Raw genomic sequence first — 19,358 nt, 5'->3', positions numbered from 1 at the left:
GTAATTAAATTTTTATCCCCACCTAAATGAATGCTTTTGACTAAGGCAGCATGCTTAAAAGGCAATGGTATTACATGACAGATTATACAAATGAGAGGCTCACCCTATCTGTGCAACATTAAATGAGTAAAGGAAAAACCACTGCCTTTGGCTCAGAGAGCACTTCACATCAGCTTAATTAAACATCAACAGGAAGACACACAAATGTGCATGCACACACGCACGCATGCACACACACACATACACACTCCCACTAAAACAATCACGAGTCTCAATCTCAGGTTCATTATGCAGACAAACCAGATGATTTGAAATAAAACTTCAAATGGTTCCTGTCAGAAAGGAAAGAAAAAGAACAAAAGGGAAAAGAGACAACGTATCTACATTTATGGAATATAAACTATGGTTGAAGCTCTCAGGTGCCGACGCTACAAGCATCTCATTTTTAGCCTTGAAACTTACAGAGGACAATTTTGATTTTCACTGAGCTCGTGCTGTAGGTAAGAAAGCTGACTTTGGTGAGAAGGCTGGCTTGTATGTATCCTTCATACATAGAGCTTTCCTTCAGTTTGGTTATTTAAGGATTCAGATGTTTCAAGATAGTATCAAAGTTCTTTCCAAAGCGTGCATGCAATTGTTATCTGGAAGAGAACTAATTTTGCTAAAATTATGTCCAATAATTTTCGTTAAAATATGGATGATCATAGAAAGTAGAGTAGGGTGGGAATGGGACTGATGGGGTTAGAACCCTGATGGAAATTAAGATTCAAGCTCTAATAGTTGCAAGTAATCTGTCTGTCTGAGGCTTCCCTGGTGGCTCAGTGGTAGAAACAATCTGCTAGCCAATGCTGCAGATACTGGTTTGATCCCTGGGTCAAGAAGATACCTGGAGAAGGAAAAGGCAACCCACCCCAGTATTCTTGCATGGAAAATCCTATGGCCAGAGGAGCCTGGTGAGTTACAGTCCATGGGGTCACAAAAGAGTCAGACATGACTTAGCGACTAAACAAAAATCTGTCTGCTAGACAGAAAGACACTGGGGAAATTTAGAATTATTACCTTTAATTAATATATGTCCTTTGTTCTACAAACCTTTCCTTAATTCTAACCCCCTCTTTTACCCACACTCTCTTCTATAATCCCCTTACCACATAGCTTAGACAGCCCAAGAATCTCTCCTAATGGCTTAAATGGAACAACTCTTCCTTTCTTGGGTGGCAGGTAGAAAGAAGAGGGTGATAAGAACTCCTTCTATTTTCAGGAAAATGAAACCTCATTCCATCTCTACCTCCACCCCCACAGGGGAAAAAAAAGTAAAAAAAACACTTGGCTCACACCTTCCTGTTTCACCAACCCAATTTTTTCCTGTTTCAAGCACAAAAGTAATTACGGGCCTAGCTATAAATATCGAGTCTTTTACCTTGACAGAAAGCGGGAATGATACAAGGGTTTAATGGTATTATTTATTATCCACCTTGCACACATTATTTCCTGCCAGTGTTGGAGCTTTGTGTTCATTTTCTTGCAAATGGTTATTTTCATATTAGCTTTACCCTGATGCTTTACTACTGAATTTGAATGTGTCTAGAACGCATTCTATTTTCCATCTGGAAGTCAGTAGAAAGGCCTTAAAACATCCCCATAAAATTGCTTAAGTATTATCTATCTCTAGATACGGAGAAAGTAAACTGCAGGTAGATCAAGCATTTCCTGGGTTGCCAGCCAGACTGCCTGTGATTAGACATCAGCTTCTGTACACGTTACTATGGGGGTGGGGAGCTGGCAGCAGCACGTTTAAAGCTGAGTTCCGTTCTCTCAGAACTTCTCTATATGTTCTTATTCAACTTAGAGACAGCCTAAAGAAGAGTATCAATAGCAGAGGCATAATTTATTAAAACTGAAGCTCCAGTACTTTGCCCATGCGACACAAAGAGCCCATTCATTGGAAAAGACCCTACTCATTGGAAAAGACCCTGATGCTGGGAAGGCTTGAGGGCAGGAGGAGAAGGGGACGACAGAGGATGAGGTGGCTGGATGGCATCCCCTACTCAACGGACATGAGTCTGAGCAAGCTCCAGGAGATGGTGAAGGATGATCAAGCCTGGCGTGCTGCAGTCCATGGGGTCGCAAAGAGTCAGACACGACTGAGCGACTGAACAACAACCACAAACTTTAGTGAACACCAGTTCAGGAAATGAGAAGAATATTAAAGACCAAATGGTGAAGCCCATTAAGCAACAGAATTAAGAAAACCAGTCTGGAGACCCCACTCCATTGTCCTCCAGAACCTAATTTGAAAGTCATTGCCTGGGCTCTCTGAGCCTAGAGAGCATGGAAGGGAAGAACCAGCTGGAGGTGGAGAGATCTGAGTTGTTTCCTGGGTCTGTCTTGAGCAAGCTGCGGGGTCACGGACAATTGAGTTCACTTCTCTGGGCCTCCACTTCCTGACCTATGAAATCCTGCAACTCTACGCAGCTCCAGTGAGTTTAGTGGGTGATGGAAGGGTTTGCTTTTGTCACCAAGACTGAAGCCAAGGTCAAGAGACCCTGGGGCCTGACATTTAAATTCATTACTATATCAAACTAGACTTCTTAAACTGATGTGTCCAACAGGCTTGAAATCGGCAGACAAGGAGAAGGCACAGAGGATGCCTGAAAGGTTGGTTCGTTTGGAGTCCTGGACATTTTTCCTGCATTCTTCTCAATCTCCTGTCCTCTTGACCACAGTGTCCACCTTCTTCTTTTACCGCCTTATCTCTCTACACCGGTATGGTAATGTTGTATGGATTGCTTATTATTTTTCTCTGATAAGCCTATTAGAATTTAAGGACAAAAGGTTGAAGAGATTTTCTTCTGCTTAAGTTGTTCCCATAAAGGGTTCAACAGGATTAAGCCTAAAGCACCTTGGAGACAGCAAAGTTTTTAGCAAGACTATATCCACTGATTTAAAACAAAATGTGGCCTGTCAGCTGAATTCAGGCTCTTTGCTAGACCTGAGAAATACATCAGAAGAAAGTGGATGGTGCTTTGGTGCACCCTCCTCGCTCACTATTTCAAAGTTAATTTATAGGAGGAATTGACTCTCTGGCCAGAAAGACTCCACTGAGAAAGTAAACAGAGGCCCTGTAGGAAGATAAGCGACTTCAAGTTAAACATGCAGGAAGGTGATGTAGTATGAGAAATGCCAACTGATCTGTTAACAAAACAGACTCACAGACTTAGAAAACTTATGGGGGGAAAGGTGGGGGGCAGGTAAATTAGGAGGCTTGGATTAACATATACACAGAACTGTATATAAAACAGAATGAACAAGGACCTACTGTATAGCACAAGAACTCTACTCAGTACTTTGTAATAACCTACGTGGGAGAAGAATCTGAATTAGATATGATGTGTGTGTGTGTATATATATATATATAAAACTTAAAAACTCTGCCATACACGTGAAACTAACACAACACTGTAAATTAATTATACTTATATATAAAATAAAAATTATTAAAAAACAAAATGAAAGTCCAGGCTGCCCCAGTCTTCCTCTAAAAGGTGAGGTGAGAGCCAGAAATGAAGGGCTGGGGACTTCTGACAACCATAATCCTGGCAGCAAGGCTGGAGCCCACATATTCCAGAAGTCCGGAAGCATCCTTTCCACTGAACCATGAGCCCCTAAGCTCAAAGCAGAAATCAGCTTCTAAAACAGGACCATCTAGGGAACTGGATTGCCAACACTGGGCGACTTTGAAAACAACTTGATTTTTTCCAAAACTTTGTTTGCTCATTAGTAATAGACTTGCCGAAAGAAACATTTCCAAATTATGGCTTTAGGTTTTGAGGCATAAGCTTTCCTAAAGTGGACAGGCGTGGCTGGCATCACTGTGAAAGGCAGGGTCCAGGCGAGGGGGCAAGGGTTAGAGGTGAACAACTTATCCCGTCAAGAGGGCTTTGTTGTTTTCCTCCTCTGTACCAGTTTCTAGCCCAGCATCCTCCACCCCTTGACTGCCTCCTTCCTATGTTTGTCAAATACTGTCCCGAATTAAAAGTGCTACAACACTGTGTGAAGATGAGCTGCAAGCCTGAACCTGGGCCAAAAACACTGAGGTCACCCTCATGATGGTTACTGTCAGCTTACCCAGAAGAACTTTCTTCTCCCTTCAAGAATAAAGACAGTGATTCATGAAAATGACACACTCATTTGGCAGCAGGATAAGAGCATGTGAAGCCAAAAGTAGATTTCAGTGCTGGGCTTCGAATTTCCCTCTGCCGGTGCATCCACCAAACTCAGTCCACCGAATCAGCAACACTGAAAACTGAATTCCACACATCTCTAGGGATACAACGTGTGAGGGAAGGCCACAGATGACTGGAACATCCCCAGAGGCTCTTCAACACATGCTATTATATGGTGGTTATTTTAGCAGGCAAGCACAGAAAACGTGTATTGTCAATTACGCCTTCCCTCCCATCCCTAAGTGATACTATGAACAAAGAGCTAAAACTTGAGTCCTTGGAGGCTGTGTTGCGGTCTATCACATACACAGTCACACTATAGTTTTGGATGAGTTCCCCAACCATCTGTATTCCTCTAGATCCCAAACAAAAAGATGACCCTATTAGCTATGCCTGAAATGTTAACTTCTCAAATTTTTTCATTTTACTGGAGTATAGTTGATTTACAATGATGTGTTAGTTTTGGCTGTACAGCAAAGTGGTTCAGTTACACAAATAAATATATTTATTCTTGTGTAGATTCTTTTCTCTTGTAGTAGAGTTCCCTGTGCTAATCAGCGTGTCCTTCTTGGTTATCTATCTATAGTAGAGTCTGCATGTTCATCCCAAGCACCTAATTTATCCCTCAACCCAGATTTACCCTTTGGTAACCATATTTCTTTTCCATATCGGTAAGTCTGTTTCTGCTTTGTAAATAATTTCATTTGCATCATTTTTAAAATTAGATTCCACATGTGAGTGATATCATATGATATTCGTCTTTGCCTTACTTACTTTACCTAGCATGATAATCTCTAGGTCCATCCAAGTTGCTACAAATGGCATTATTTCATTCCTTTTTATGGCTAAGCAATATTCTGTCACACATACATAGCACATCTTCTTGAAAATAGTAGGTGGGCACTAGGTTGCTTCCATGTCTTGCCTATTGTAAATAGCACTGCCACAAACACAGGGGCAAGTATCTTTTCAGATTATGGTTTTCTCTGGATATATGCCCAGGAGTGGGATTGCTAGGTCATATGGTGGTTCTAGTTTTAATTTGTTAAGGAACCTCCATACTGTTCTCCATAGTGACTGTACCACTTTACATTCCTTCTAACAATGTAGGAGGATTTCCTTTTCCCCATACTCTCTCCAACATTTATTGTTTGTTGACTTTTTGATGATGGCCATTTGGACTGGTGTGAGGTCATACCTCACGACAGCTAAATGCTTTCTGTTACTTTGGCTTAAGGCCCTCTTTAGTCCTTTACAACATAAATCTGTTTACAGAGAAATATAATATATTAAGTTCTAGACCATTGTGTGCCTTTTAGAAGCAAATCAGACCTTATTCATTTAATGCTCCCTAGAGGCCAGTGCAAAGTAGGTATGCAGTAAGTGATGGTGAAATAAATAGAAAGGGTAAGTCTACACCATTACCCAGTTCAACAAATTTGCTTGGTCAGCCAAGCAGATCACTGAAAGGAAAGGAATTAAGAGGAATGAGTCATAGGATTAAAGAGGAGTGGGAATGGCACCCCTAGAGGAGAGGTCAGGTAGGTGCAGTCAGTGGGCCTGAACAGAGGAGAGGCTGGGATGGCCTGGAGACCCCAGTTCCCTGCTTGTGTGTACGCGTGCATGCTCAGAAGCTTCAGTCTTGTCTAACTCTTAGTGACCCTGTGGAGTGTAGCCCACCAGGGTCCTCTGTCCATGGGATTTCCCAGGCAAAACGAGTAGAGTAGCTTGTCATTTCCTTCTCCAGGGCATCTTCCAGACCCAGGGATGGAACCCCTGTTTCCTGTACTGGCAGGCAGGTTCTTTACCACTGAGCCGCAGGGGAAGCCCGCTGAAAGTGAAAGTGTCAGTTTCTCAGTTGTGTCAGACTCTGCGACCTCAAGGATTATAGCTTGCCAGGCTCTTCTGCCCATGGGATTCTCTAGGCAAGAATACTGGAGTGGGTTGCCATTTCCTTCTCCAGGGGATCTTCCCAACCCAGGAGTCGCACCCTGGTCTCCCGCACTGCAGGCAGACTCTTTACTATCTGAGCCACCAGGGCCGAGCCGGGAAGCCCTCTAGGACAGGGGAACAGCCAGCAGGGAGTTCTGTGGATGAGGGTAAAAACAATTTCCTGGTATACCTCTGTTTACCACAGGATAAAAGACATCCTGTAAAGAGGGGTCCCTAACCTTAGGGGTCTAAAGCCTGACGATCTGAGGTGGAGCTGACGTAATAATAATAGAAATAAAGTACACAATAAATGTTATGCGTTTGAGTCATCTGGAAACCATCACCCCATCCCTTCCCCCAGTCCATGGGAAAAAAGTCTTCCATGAAACTGGTCCCTGGCGCCAAAAAGGTTGGAGAAGGCTGCTATAAAGAACTCTCACACCTTGCTCAAAAGCATCTTCTTTTACAAAATTTCTTCCAGACATAGCATGAATCAGGCAATTGTGTGGCTGACAACGTAGTTTAAAACAAAAAAAAAAACAAAAACAAACTTTGGGATATCTATGCAACCTTCTTCTGGTCCAGCAGTTCCGTGCGATGGGGCAACCTCCAGCAGGTCTTCAGGAGGTCCTGCCCTCCCTCTCTGCTGCCTCAGGAAGCCATGAGGCCATTCTTCTGCAATGAAAACTGACTTCATTATCGCAGATTTCTTTTCATTTCTCTGCCTTTCACGTAAGACAGAGCTGCAAACATTTCCATATGAGAGAAACAATAATGAAAATTCAAGGTCAAAGTATTCCAAAACTTTTGAGAATACCAATTTTTCATGAGTCCTTTCCGTGTTATTAAACAACAACAAAAAAAAAGCCTTTGGAGGGCTCATTTGATTGCAGGGCTTAGAAACACCTATGAGAAGAACCTGTCTTATTGGTCATCATTCTGATAAATATTTACTGTGGGTTTCCTTCCATTTAGCTCCATCCAATTCCTTCCTCTTGCAAGACATTGAGCTTAGAAATAGGTTTATACCATAATCCTGAGCCAGGGGCGGCTGAAGAATAATTTCTGTTGTTTTTGTCTGGATTTGCCTAGGTCTATAGAATGCAGTCTTTCACAGATGATTTGTTGAATCTAATCATGATTGATCCTGAAGCATAAATGATAACCCTCAATAACAACAAACGCTGATGAAAAAAGGGCAACACATTCTCTTTTACACGGCAAAGAAGAAAGCCATCAGCGAAGGGAGTTGACATTCTATTTTCAGGGTGAGAAGACAGTAGAACCCACATAACCCGTTGCTTGAGAAAAAGACTGAGGATTGCCTCCGCACCAAGAGGTCAGTGTTGAGGGTGAGATTCTTCTTTTTAAGTGTCTTACGGCAGAGCCTGCCTATTGGTTACTGTAAATGGACAGTTCTTTAACTTTTATTGTGTTTGTGACACAAAATTAGATTTGAAGGTTAGAGCCCTGCCCTTCAGGAGATCAACATTTAATTCTAGAGACAATGAGTGTGATAAAAGGATCAACAGCCAATTCGTAGCTTTATACTGTTTTAAAGCTGTCAGGGAATATGATATTTTGTCTCCCACTGGAGAGTGCTTACGTTTGTGTGGAGATTTAGCCAACATAGAGGGACACTTGTATGGGAAGTTGCCGGGCTTCCTGATTTAATCATTTGGAAGTCTCCCACTTGCTTGGAAATCCCTCCAACAAAATCTCTTCTATCCTGGAATTTGGAATTCCCCTCCTTCTTCTCTGTAGGTGTTACTCCAACATGACTGTCTTGGTCAATCCCAAGATATATTGACTCAATTAAAAGATGCAGAGCCCTTCTTTGATGTTACCAGAGATTTGACAGTCAGAAAAATCTAGACTGTTAGACTGAAAGTTAGGTTTGTCAGGGACATTCAAAGCCTTGTAGGAAAAATACTCACAATTTATATTTCTTCTTTAAATTCTTTAGAACCCAATGCCTGCAGAAGGGGAGCTTGTGGTTTAGTTGCTAAGTCATGTCCAGCTCTTGCAACCCCATGGACTGTAGCCCGCCAGGTTCCTCTGTCCATGGGATTCTCCAGGCAAGAATAGTGCAGTGGGTCATCATCTCCTTCTCCAGTGGATCTTCCCTGACCCAGGAACCTAACCCAGGTCTCCTGCATTGCAGGAAGATTCTTTACTGACTGAGCCATGAGGGAAGGGGAGGCTACTTGCAATCTAACTGGATATCTATTTCTATTCCCATTTCCATAAGCCCACAACAGGCTACAATTCAGGGGTCCCCAACCTCCGGGCTATGGACTGGCCCCTCCTGTCAGATCAGTGGTGGAATTAGATTAGAAATAAAGTGTACAACAAATATAATGTGTCTGAATCATCCCCGAACCATCCCCTCCCAGGTCTTCTGAAAAACTGTCTTCCATAAAACTGGTGCCTGATACCAAAAAGACTAGAGACCTCTGGACATATATCAGAGCAAGGCAATGGTGGGAGGAGGATCAAGTCTATTCCTAAAGTGCCACAAATCATCAAATCCTAGGCTCTATTTGCTTCTGATGGACAATTTTTAAAATTCGGCCAGTATTTACGGGGTACTCCATCTTTTTCTGTTTCTTCACAATCAAATACACATCTGAGCAACTGTGACCAAAGGAGTCCCTTTCCTTTCTGTCCAGAGCACAGGATCAGGCACATCTGTGACTCTCTGGGGCAATCTGTTCAAAGAATGTCTGTAAAAGTGATATGTGCCACTCCCAGGCCTTTCCCCCAAATTCTATGTGGTCTCCATCTGTCCTTCACCCCGCATCTGCCAGCTGGAGGCAGGAGATCTGACGGAGATGTGAGGCTTCTGATATGCAGGGCCACAAGAAGAAGATGCCTGGGTCTCAGAATCACTCTGTGGAATAGACAGATACCCACAGCTTCCTATTCGGCTGTAATGTGAGCAACTGAAAACCTTTATTACATTGATTAAACTACTGAGGTTTTGTTTGTCACAGTAGTTAGCATGTCTTGGCTATCATGTGTCTAGTTAGCCGCTCAGTGGTTTCCGACACTTTTGCAAGCCCGTGGACTATAGCCCTCTGTCTATAGGCTCTGTCTATAGTCTGTCTACAGACTATAGGCTCCTCTGTCCATGGGATTCTCCAGGTAAGAACACTGGAGTGAGTTGCCGTGCCCTTCTCCAGAGGGTGATTACCATACCGACCTAAGTCAGATGAACATCCAATTAAAGCTAACATTTCATCATTTTTGTCAAACCTAATTTCTTCTGTAATTATCAAAGTTTATGAGACTTGTATATCTTACCACTGGTGTGAGTATCAACCTCCAGTTTCCCACTCATTCTTGTAAAATAAGCATGTCTTAATATTCACAGAATTGAATAAACATTTTTCCACATGCAAAGTTGCCTAAATCAAACTATTGGCTAACAGCAACATCACTAGGGATGGCTTTAATTTTTTTTTCAGTGATAAATACAAATCTAAAGTTAGCATACATTAGGTGTTTAATCTGTTGTCAGTTTATAAACAGCGTAGGTGGTCAAAAGTTAAGCATAAGAATGGGACTTCCCTGGCAGTCCAGCAGTTGAGACTTCATGCTTCCAATTCAGGAAACTCAGGTTCAATCCCTGGAGGGGAACTAAGATTCCACATGCTGTGCTGTGTGGCCAAAAGTTTCACTGAAACGTGTATAATATCATATATGAAATGAGTTGCCAGTCCAGGTTCGATGCACGATACTGGATGCTTGGGGCTGGTGCACTGGGACGACCCAGAGTGATGGTACGGGGAGGGAAGAGGCAGGAGGGTTCAGGATGGGGAACACGTGTATACCTGTGGTGGATTCATGTTGATATATGGCAAAACCAATACAATATTCTAAGGTTAAAAAATAAAATGAAATAAAAAATAAAAGCACAGCTGACTCAAAATAAATAAATAAATAAATAACAAGCAAAAAAAAGAACTATGCATAATAATAGACTACCTGTAGTGGCTGCAGGTCTGGTCTTCAAGAAAGGAGAGGAGCAGTTAAACAAACCTTTACCTTTTTAAGTTGTATCTTTCAAAACAAATGTAAGTTTAATGTACTGACATCTATGAGTTTTGAAATAGATGTGTAGTCTGCAATCATGGGACAATAAGACAACTGAAGGACATCATTGGCCCTCTGAGGGTTCACTCAGTCCAACTCTCCCAACTGTTTAAGTCCCTTGGCTTTTTATCACAGCAATCATTGTTTGCGGTAGTAATTTTGCATCTGTTTTATTAATGATAATGCTTATAATGCTAAATGTATTAACTATTAATAAGCCTTCAAATTGGCCATTAAGAAAACCACAGAAATTAATGAGAAACAAATGCTACCATTAACTTGGAAGTTTTGCTTGAAGGCATGGGATGAGGTTGGCCAATGAAATTGATTTCAGAACCTAGTAAGAATTAGCAATTAAATGCTTCCAATGAGTCTGGCAAAATTATCCCGTGAGTCTCAAAGACTCACTTGAGATTTATTCCATCTTTATCCTCACCTCTGCTCCTCCTTGTCCTTCATTATATTCAGCCCTTTAGAGGAACAATTTTTATGGTCACTACATTACCTCAACTCCCCATATGAATTCTAAATCTGGGTGTAACATATTCCTGGGCTGTATTCTCTGTCTACCTTTTCTGTGGCTCGTATTTTTTCGTCTTGTCATGATTTAATTGTTTCATACTTTATTTATAAGCCTGTCTCCTCCTCCACCAGATTGCGAGCTTCTCCACGAAAGAGAACTTGCCTCACTGATGTCTGTATCCACAGAGCCTGGCTTATAGTCGGGGTACAAAATCTCCATGCAATGAATGAGTGTAACCATGTTTCTTCATTGATTTGTGATAATTATCTATGTAAGTAAAATTTTCATCAAAGGAATAGAACTCATCATCCAGAATCTTCTTTATAGGAACTGTTCTTGAAATACTCCAACAACAAGTAACTGAGGACATGGACTCCAGCTCAGGCTACCTGGGTCTGCAAGTCTGCAAGTCTGCTATATACCACCTATGTCATCTTGGGCAAGTTGATTCTAGTGTCTGAACCTCTGTTTTCTCATCTTCAAAATGAAGATGAGAGATGCCACAATAATGAAGGCAATTCACAGCACTTTTAACAAATGTATACAAAGTGCTTAGCTAAGTGTCTGATATACAGTAAGCATTCAGCAACTATGAGATACATTTCCTTTTTATTGTGGAAACTCAGAAGACTTCCTGCACAGTGTGTTCTAATTTGAAACCTCCAGAAGACTAAATGTAGTTTCATTTCAGCCTAAGTTATAAGGAAGAAATGTCATCAATGAATTTTGCAATTTAAGTAGAATTGCCAATATTGCAATTACAAGCAGATAAATGCCAGGATACCAATCAAGGCCAACAAATTTTTTGAAAGGTACAGAATGTGCATCCACGTACAAGAGGCTGAAATGGACTAGAACCAAGGATTCTGAAACTGCTTCCCTGAAGCATCTTCTCAACAAATATCCCCAAACATCTAAGAAACAGAATGGGTAGTGAAGACTTCATAAGGTTAAATGTTCTCTGAAGGTTTTCAAATTGCATTACAATTTTATGTGAATTTTTACTGTGTCCATTAAGAAGCCCTATTATTGGTATGTTAGATCAACCATGGACATGTTACTCAGTGTCTTCTTGGCTTCCCGCTGCACACCCCTATTTCGGCATGAAATTGGGCTAGATGAAAGATCTTGAAAGCATGTTGCTCGACACAAGGCCTGGAGCTGGGAGGTAGGCTTACAGTAAGTCATGCAGCTAGTTTCATGAAAGTTGTTTTTGTTGAGTTTAAGTATGAAACTACTTGACTATATAATATGAAGAAAAGAAAATTCAATAACTATTTCTAGTAATGTAATTTATGAACAAGCATTGAATTCATTTTTATAAAAACCCAATTCACCCCGAAAAGGCAAGCTGCTTTACCAATTATAAAATGCATCTAATCAGCTATTTCCCCTGTGCACACACAAGAATTAAGAGAAATACTGTCCTGCCCTAAACAGGGAAAGGCAGGAAAAACTCTATCAATTTAAGCCACACAGACCTCGAAAGCAAAGGTATGGTTACCAAAGGGGAAACGTGGGGTGTCGGGGAGAGGAATAAATTAGGAGCTTGGAACTGACATTACACATACAATTACATGTAAGATAGGTAATCAACAAGACCCTACTATATAGCAGCGGGAACTCTACTCAATATTCTCTAACAACCTATATAGGAAAATAATCTGAAAATGAATGGATATAAGTGTGTGAACAACTATATCACTCAGCTGCATGCCTGAAACTAGCACAGTTGTGAATCAACTATATTCCAATACAAAATCAAATTCAAATAAATAAATTTAAGTTGGTGATGGGGTTGTTATTGTTGCCATTGTGATCAGTCTTGAGGTGACAGACCCTAAGGAGAGATGTTTTCTACATTAACTAAACAAACAGAGTTAGAGGACCTACACATGCCCTTTCCCAAGAAATACCTTGAACAACGGGGCTGGTGATTTAAAAGGCTAAGCTAGTGAATAGAACCACTTCAGGCAAAAGGCCTTCAACAGATGCTCCTTTGTCAGGATAAGGGGTCTGAGCCTCTTTCCAGATCAGTTGTGATGCTGGCGTCCCCGAGGGCACAAAACTTGAGGCAGCCCAGTGACATGAGGTGGCTATTGTGCCTCTAATGACCGTGAGACTCAGGAAATAAAGGGCCCCAGACTGCCCTTGTGCACTTGCTGAGAAATATCCCTTTGGCTTGAAAACATGAAAGGGAAGTTTACAGGCCGAAAGAAAGGGAGGAAAAAAGTCAGCAAAAGATGTGTCATGATCCTTGGCTGGGAGTTGCCTAAATCAGTTCCTCTCATCTTTAGGAACCACTACCTCACCACTAACTGTTGGAAAATATATCATCAAAAGCAGACTAATTGTAACCATTTATTGATTTGTAGGACTTACTGAACAGGTGAGGGCCCCTCCTAATTAGTAGACTGCATGACTCCAAAGTTTGGTAGAGTGACCTAAACGGGACAGCTAGTTTCTATGGCAGTGCCCCATACTTCCCCAGTTTGAACTCTGGGACAGCTGGTCACCTTAGTCTGAAAGAACAATCCTTGGCTATTAAATTAATACAAAAAGAATCTCTTTTAAAAGCCTCCATATTTCCGTATATTCCTCTGATGTGATTAAGAAAGGAGAGATAGCAACTCCGTCACGTGCAAGCATGCACGCTAAGTCACTTCAGTCGTGTCCAATTCTTTGCAATCCTATGGACCATAGCCCACCAGGCTCCCCTGTCCATGGGATTCTCCAGGCAAGAATACTGGAGTGGGTTGCCATTCTTTTCTCCAGGGGATCTCCCCAACCCAGGAATTGAACCCGGGTCTCCTGCATCACAGGCAGATTTTTTTTAAACTGTCTGACCCATCAGGGAAGCCCAACTCAGTCACACTGTCTCTCAAAAACTCAGCTGTGGCACAGGCAGGATTTCTGTTGCTCCAGAAAACAAGCCACTTTAAAAAGTAAACTTAGGTATAAGAAATGTAATTTCCGTGGGAAGAAATAAAACAGGAAAACAAAGCAGGCAGTGCTTACTGCCTGCAGAGAATCCCCCTCTGGTTTCTCACTGTCAACTCTTTCCAACCTGAGCTGAAAGTGATGGTTTGTGTTCTGAGCCTTAGAACTGTCAGGACACATTTGAGCCCCTGCGGATGCGGGGAAACCGACATTTTTGCCTGTGGAATGTGTCAAGTAGATACTTGCAAATTAAAAATCTCTATGTCGTGTCAGTTTCCCAAGCTCAGTGAGGATTTGATGGGCAATTGTCCAATTCTCAGTGCCTAATGAATATGCTTGCTTAATTCTATAAGACCCAGTTCTTCACACAGAGAGCTGAGTTACACCTCTTCTATTACAATTTATCTACTGCTGACATCTGAATATCCTTCTTAAGGATGCAGGGGACTAAAGCACACATTTTAGGTACTAAGCTCAGATGTTTGGGTGTTCTAATTCCATGCCCAGCTACATGGCTTTTGATAAATTCTCTACCCACTGGTACTTTCATCTTCTCGTTCAAAAGGAGTGTATAGAAAAAAGTGTCTCCTTATGCAGGATGTATTCAGTGAGCATATATTGAGAACATTCTGTTTGAAAGAAAGAAAAGTAAGAATCTTAGGGAAATAATCACTGAATAAATAGAAAGCCTTTACAGGCTGATGATAAAGCATACTTAAGCAGACAAAACACACGTGCATACGAATAGCAAGTTACCAGTGAAATAGTAATTATTTCGGAGAAAATAAAGCTCTAAGGGCTGAAGAGGACCCACAATCAAAGTCTGATGGGCCTCTTCTGAAGGGAAATTATAAAGATTAAATACTAAATGGTGGGAAGGCACACTTCCAAAAGTATCCAGTGACATGTTTATATCTGTGTAAACATTTCAGTCTTTGCTTATGATTACTTAATATTTTCCACCCACTCTAGCTCCAAGGTTTAATGCAGAAAGACTCTCTCCTCCTGCTTCTCAGATGATGTCCTTACCCTTAGTACAGTGCCTGGCACGGTGTATGCACCTGAAAAATGCTAATCCAATTAATTTGCCTGCATTTATACCTCCAGCAAAAGCCACCTGCTGTGATCAAGGGCTCTGAGTTTGAATTCCCAAGATCTAAACCCTAGACCCAGTATCCAGTAGTCAGTTGTGACACTTGGACCGGTTGCTGAAAAGTTTTAAGTCTTATTCCCTTCCCTGGTCAAATGGAGAGAGTCAAAGCATCTAAATGAGATAATAATAGAGTTCTCAGCACAGTCTCTAAATCATAGCAAGTATTCAACATATGCAAATGATTATTCTGCTGATGTCCCTAAGAAAATTAGCCCTCAACCAACTTTGGGCACCTGATGGGAAGAACTGACTCATTTGAAAAGACCCTGATGCTGGGAAAGATTGAAGGAGGAGAAGGGGACGACAGAGGATGAGATGGTTGGATGGCATCACTGACTCAATGAACATGAGTTTGAGCAAGCTCTGGGAGTTGGTGATGGACAGGGAGGCCTGGCGTGCTGCAGTCCACGGGCTCACAAAGAGTCAGACACGAATGAGCGACTGAACTGAACCAACCTTGATCTTCTACTTGGTTCCTTATCTCTGGTCCTGACCCGTTCCCAGGAGGCGGTCAGTGCCACAGAAAAGGACTTACTAGTTCTGCAAGTCAGTAGGAGAGAACGCTGTGGCTTAGACTGGAAGCTACCAGGGAAAATAGGACTCAATAGATCAAATTCCAATACCAGAAAGAATTATAGGAGCAGAGAACCAAGCCCCACAGCCCTGTTCCTGGGTTGGAAGGATTACGTTAGAACAGATGTCATGTACAAAGTCTAGCGTAACACCTGGGACAGGGTTGGCATTCAGGGAGTTTGTTGAGAACACAGAAGGGAAAGAGCACGTCAGACACAGCAGCAGGAAGGATCAGCTGGGCTTCCTGAGAATCTGCATCTTCACCACCAAGCATGTGAGAAGGCAGGAGGCCAGACGGCTGCGCAGGGCTACAATCAGAGCCAGAAATGGCCAGGAGAGGCTGGAGTAGAGAGGACGGCCGCCTATCATTCATTCCTTCATTAAATAATTTCAGAATGTTTACTTTGTCTCCGCAACTATTCCAGGCCCTTGGGAGATAGCAAGGAACAGAATCTATTACATAAACCCCTGTGACGATAGTGCTTACATTTCAGAGGAGGGAAACAGATGACAAATAACAACACATTAAAGATATACAGTATATCACGCAGTATCAAATCCTAGGAAGAAAATCAGGGGAAGGGCATAGAGATGTAGAGGATGATGGTAATTTTTGTCAGGGACAGGCTCACAAAAAAAGGTGCCATTTGAGCAAAGACCTAAAAGAGAAGAGGAAGCTCACTGTCCTGCAGTAGCAAGGGAAGAAGGACCACAGGCCAAAGAAAGTGAGCATGGAGGCTGGGGGGTGAAATCAGACCAGTGTGTTAGGAGCAGGGTGGGCCGGGGTGAGAATTCCAGGATACGGGTTCAGAGATAAAGCAGGATGAGAGATTGCAGAGCATCCTTAGGGCATTGGAAGGGCTTTGGTGTTTGCTCTGAGCTGGAAGACACTATTAGAGGGTTTTGAACAGGGAAATGATGGGAGCCCTTCTCCACCTTACTAGTTAACAGAGTAACACTGGCTGCTCTGTTGTATTTTAAAAAGACTGTCGTCAGCCAAAGTAAAAGTCAAGAGACAAATTAGGAGATAACTACCATAAATTTGTTATGAGACGATGATGATGACGCAGACTAGTGCAAGGAGTGAAAGGTAGTTAAGTTCTATGTACTCACTGAGAGTACAGTCAATCCAGTGTGCAGATGGATTAGCTATGTGTATGGGGGAAAAAAAGCAGATGCGTCAGGAATGTTACCAAGATTTTGACCTAAGCAATCAAAAGGACAAGAGTTTTCACTAATTCAGAGGAGACATGAGGAAGAGCGATTGGAGAAATAAGGAGATTATGTATTCGGTTCTGGACAAGTTCAGATTGACATGTCCATTAGATGTACACATATGCAGCTGGGAAAAAGAGTTTAGAGAGGAGAGTTCTGAGCTGGAGATAAGATGGATATCTGAAGCATTCTTCAAGTCAGGATCCTGGATAAGATCCCTCAAACAGCAAACACAGCTGGAGAAAAGACCCAAGGCTGAATCCTGAGGTACTTCAGTGTTTAGAGACCAGAAAGGCAAGAACACCATCAGCAGCCCAAGTCAGAAGTGGGCTCAGCCATATGAAGACCCTTGGAGACCTGACTACCAGCAGCTTTGACACAAAGAATGGAGCAAATTCTATTGGCTTGAAGAAAAAAAAAAAGGGAAAGGAGTGAGAAATCATAATATTTTCTAAATTTTCTTTTTGATTGACTTATATTCGATTTACAATGTTGTGTTAGTTTTAGGTGCATAGCAAAATGATTCAAATATACATATACATATATATGTGTGTGTATATATATATATATATATATATGTATCTTTTCAGATTTTTTTCCCTTATAGGTTAAATATTGACTAGAGTTCCATGTGCTATGCTCTGGGTTCTTGCTGGTTATTTATTTTAGATATCTGTTGTTGCTCTTTAGCTGTTAAGTGATTTCCAACTCTGCAACTCCATGGACTATAGCCTACCAGGCTCCTCTGTCCACGGGATTCCCCAACTAAGAATACTGGAGTAGGTTGCCATTTCCTTCTACAGGGGAACTTCGTGACCCAGGGATTGAACCCATGTCTCCTGTATCTCCTGCACTGGCAGGTGGATTCTTTACCACTGAGCCACCAGGGAAGCCCATTTTATATAGTACTGTGCATGTGTCAATCTCAATGTCTTAATTTATCCTCCCCCCGCCCCCCACCAATAATAAGGCTTCCCTGGTGGCTCAGACGGTAAAGAGTCTCCCTGCAGTGCAGGAGACCCGGGTTCAATTCCTGGGTCAGGATGATCCCCTGGAGAAGGAAATGGCAAACTACTCCAGTATTCTTGCCTGGAAAATCCCATGGAGGGAGGAGCCTGGCAGGCTACAGTCCATGGGGTCGCAAAGAGTTGGACACAACTGAACAACTTCACTTCCTTCTTCCACCAATAATACTTTTTGCAAAAAGCTTCTTCAAGAAGTTTTGGTTTTCAGAGGAGCAAAATAGTAGTGCAATATCTAGATAGGAAAGTGGGATCACAAGAGGATGGTTTTGATTTTATTAGCCTGGGAAAATACCAGCAGGCTGGGTGGTGATGAGAATGACCTAGTAGAAAGGGTAAGCTGACGATGTGAGAGGGATCAGAGGATTCAATGAGTAGGAGGTGACAGAGAAGGTTTTGATATTATGGACCTTTTATAACCACAGGGTAAGAAAAGATTAGGGCTAATTTATGGGATGATTCCAGGTTGGGAATTTAAACCATATTCATTGCTGTGCAAATCACATGGCCCAGCATAGCAGAAGTTGTTAGGGCTTAACTTCCCTTTTTATTTTTAAGGCTCACATAACATAATTATTCTAGCCAAAAGCAATAATAAAAAAGACAATTAAACATTGTTTTTTTTTTTTAATACTGCCTCATCCTTTTCAGGAATGAGAGTATTTAAAATCGCATACTGGCTAATATAAATCTAAAATGTTTTAAGTTCCTTAACAAGAAACTGAAAAAAGAAACCCTGCATGTTATAAGATCCCTCTTATAGAAGCGATAAACCACTGAGTGCTGCGCTGTGCTAAGTCTCTTCAGTCGTGTCCAGCTGTTTGTGATACCGTGGACCACAGGCCACCAGGCTCCTCTGTCCATGGGATTCTCCAGGCAAGAATACTGGAGTAGGTTGCTGTTTCCTACTGCAGGGGATCTTCCCAATCCAGGGATCAAAACTGCATCTCTCACATTTCCTGCACTGGCAGGTGGTTCTTTACCATTAGTACCACCTGGGAAGTCCTGAACCACTGAGTCAAGATAAATCTAAAATTTTATTCCATGCCTCTGATGTCAAAGAGTAGAATCAGCACATTCCATCAAAGTATATTTCCTTTATTCTGAATCATTAATGCCATATTCAGAAATTATGTAAATTTGGGTCAAGAAGGGACCCATGTTAGGCACAGCAGAAAAGACAGAAAAAGAAAAAGGTGTAAGAGAATACCTCATAGACATTTTCTGCGGCTCTGGCATTTCAAGTCCATCAGCAGAGATAAGGAGGAACTGTTTTCATAAGAAGTCTAAGGATTCGGGGAAGAAGGAAATGCAAGCTTTGATGAACAGAGACTAGCACACAGGACACCTTACCTAGGACATGCTGTCAGGAAAGGTCTATGAGTCTCCCCAAATATCATATGTTTGAAGGTTATTGGGTTAGTGACCCTTGCTCAATAAAAAGGCTAGAGGCTCATAGGCTCAGTCAAGGGTGACCTTTATTGAACGCACTAGTTGAGTGAGCCTTGCTCGATGAAAAGGCTGGAGAAACTGTTGTTAGGACAGGACTGATGGTGATGGTGCCAAGGGAGCGGTCACAGCAGGAACTGGAGGGGGGATCTCAGCCAATATGGGTGTGAAGCAGAACTTGCTGTGGCGAGCTCCATGGCTTGGCCGGGTCTGGACCAACCAAGGGC

The 19,358-nt window shown here is 42.0% G+C and overlaps 1 protein-coding gene across 3 annotated transcripts in view; it reads right to left on the bottom strand.

Moving 5' to 3' along the window:
* Nucleotides 1–19,358, bottom strand: part of DCC (DCC netrin 1 receptor) — a 1,303,205-nt gene that overhangs the window by 1,158,828 nt on the left and 125,019 nt on the right. The window lies entirely within an intron of this gene.

The sequence above is a fragment of the Bos indicus x Bos taurus genome, chromosome 24, assembly GCF_003369695.1.
Source record: "Bos indicus x Bos taurus breed Angus x Brahman F1 hybrid chromosome 24, Bos_hybrid_MaternalHap_v2.0, whole genome shotgun sequence".
Taxonomy (NCBI): domain Eukaryota; kingdom Metazoa; phylum Chordata; class Mammalia; order Artiodactyla; family Bovidae; genus Bos; species Bos indicus x Bos taurus.
This window is presented reverse-complemented; position numbering and strand designations above follow the sequence as displayed.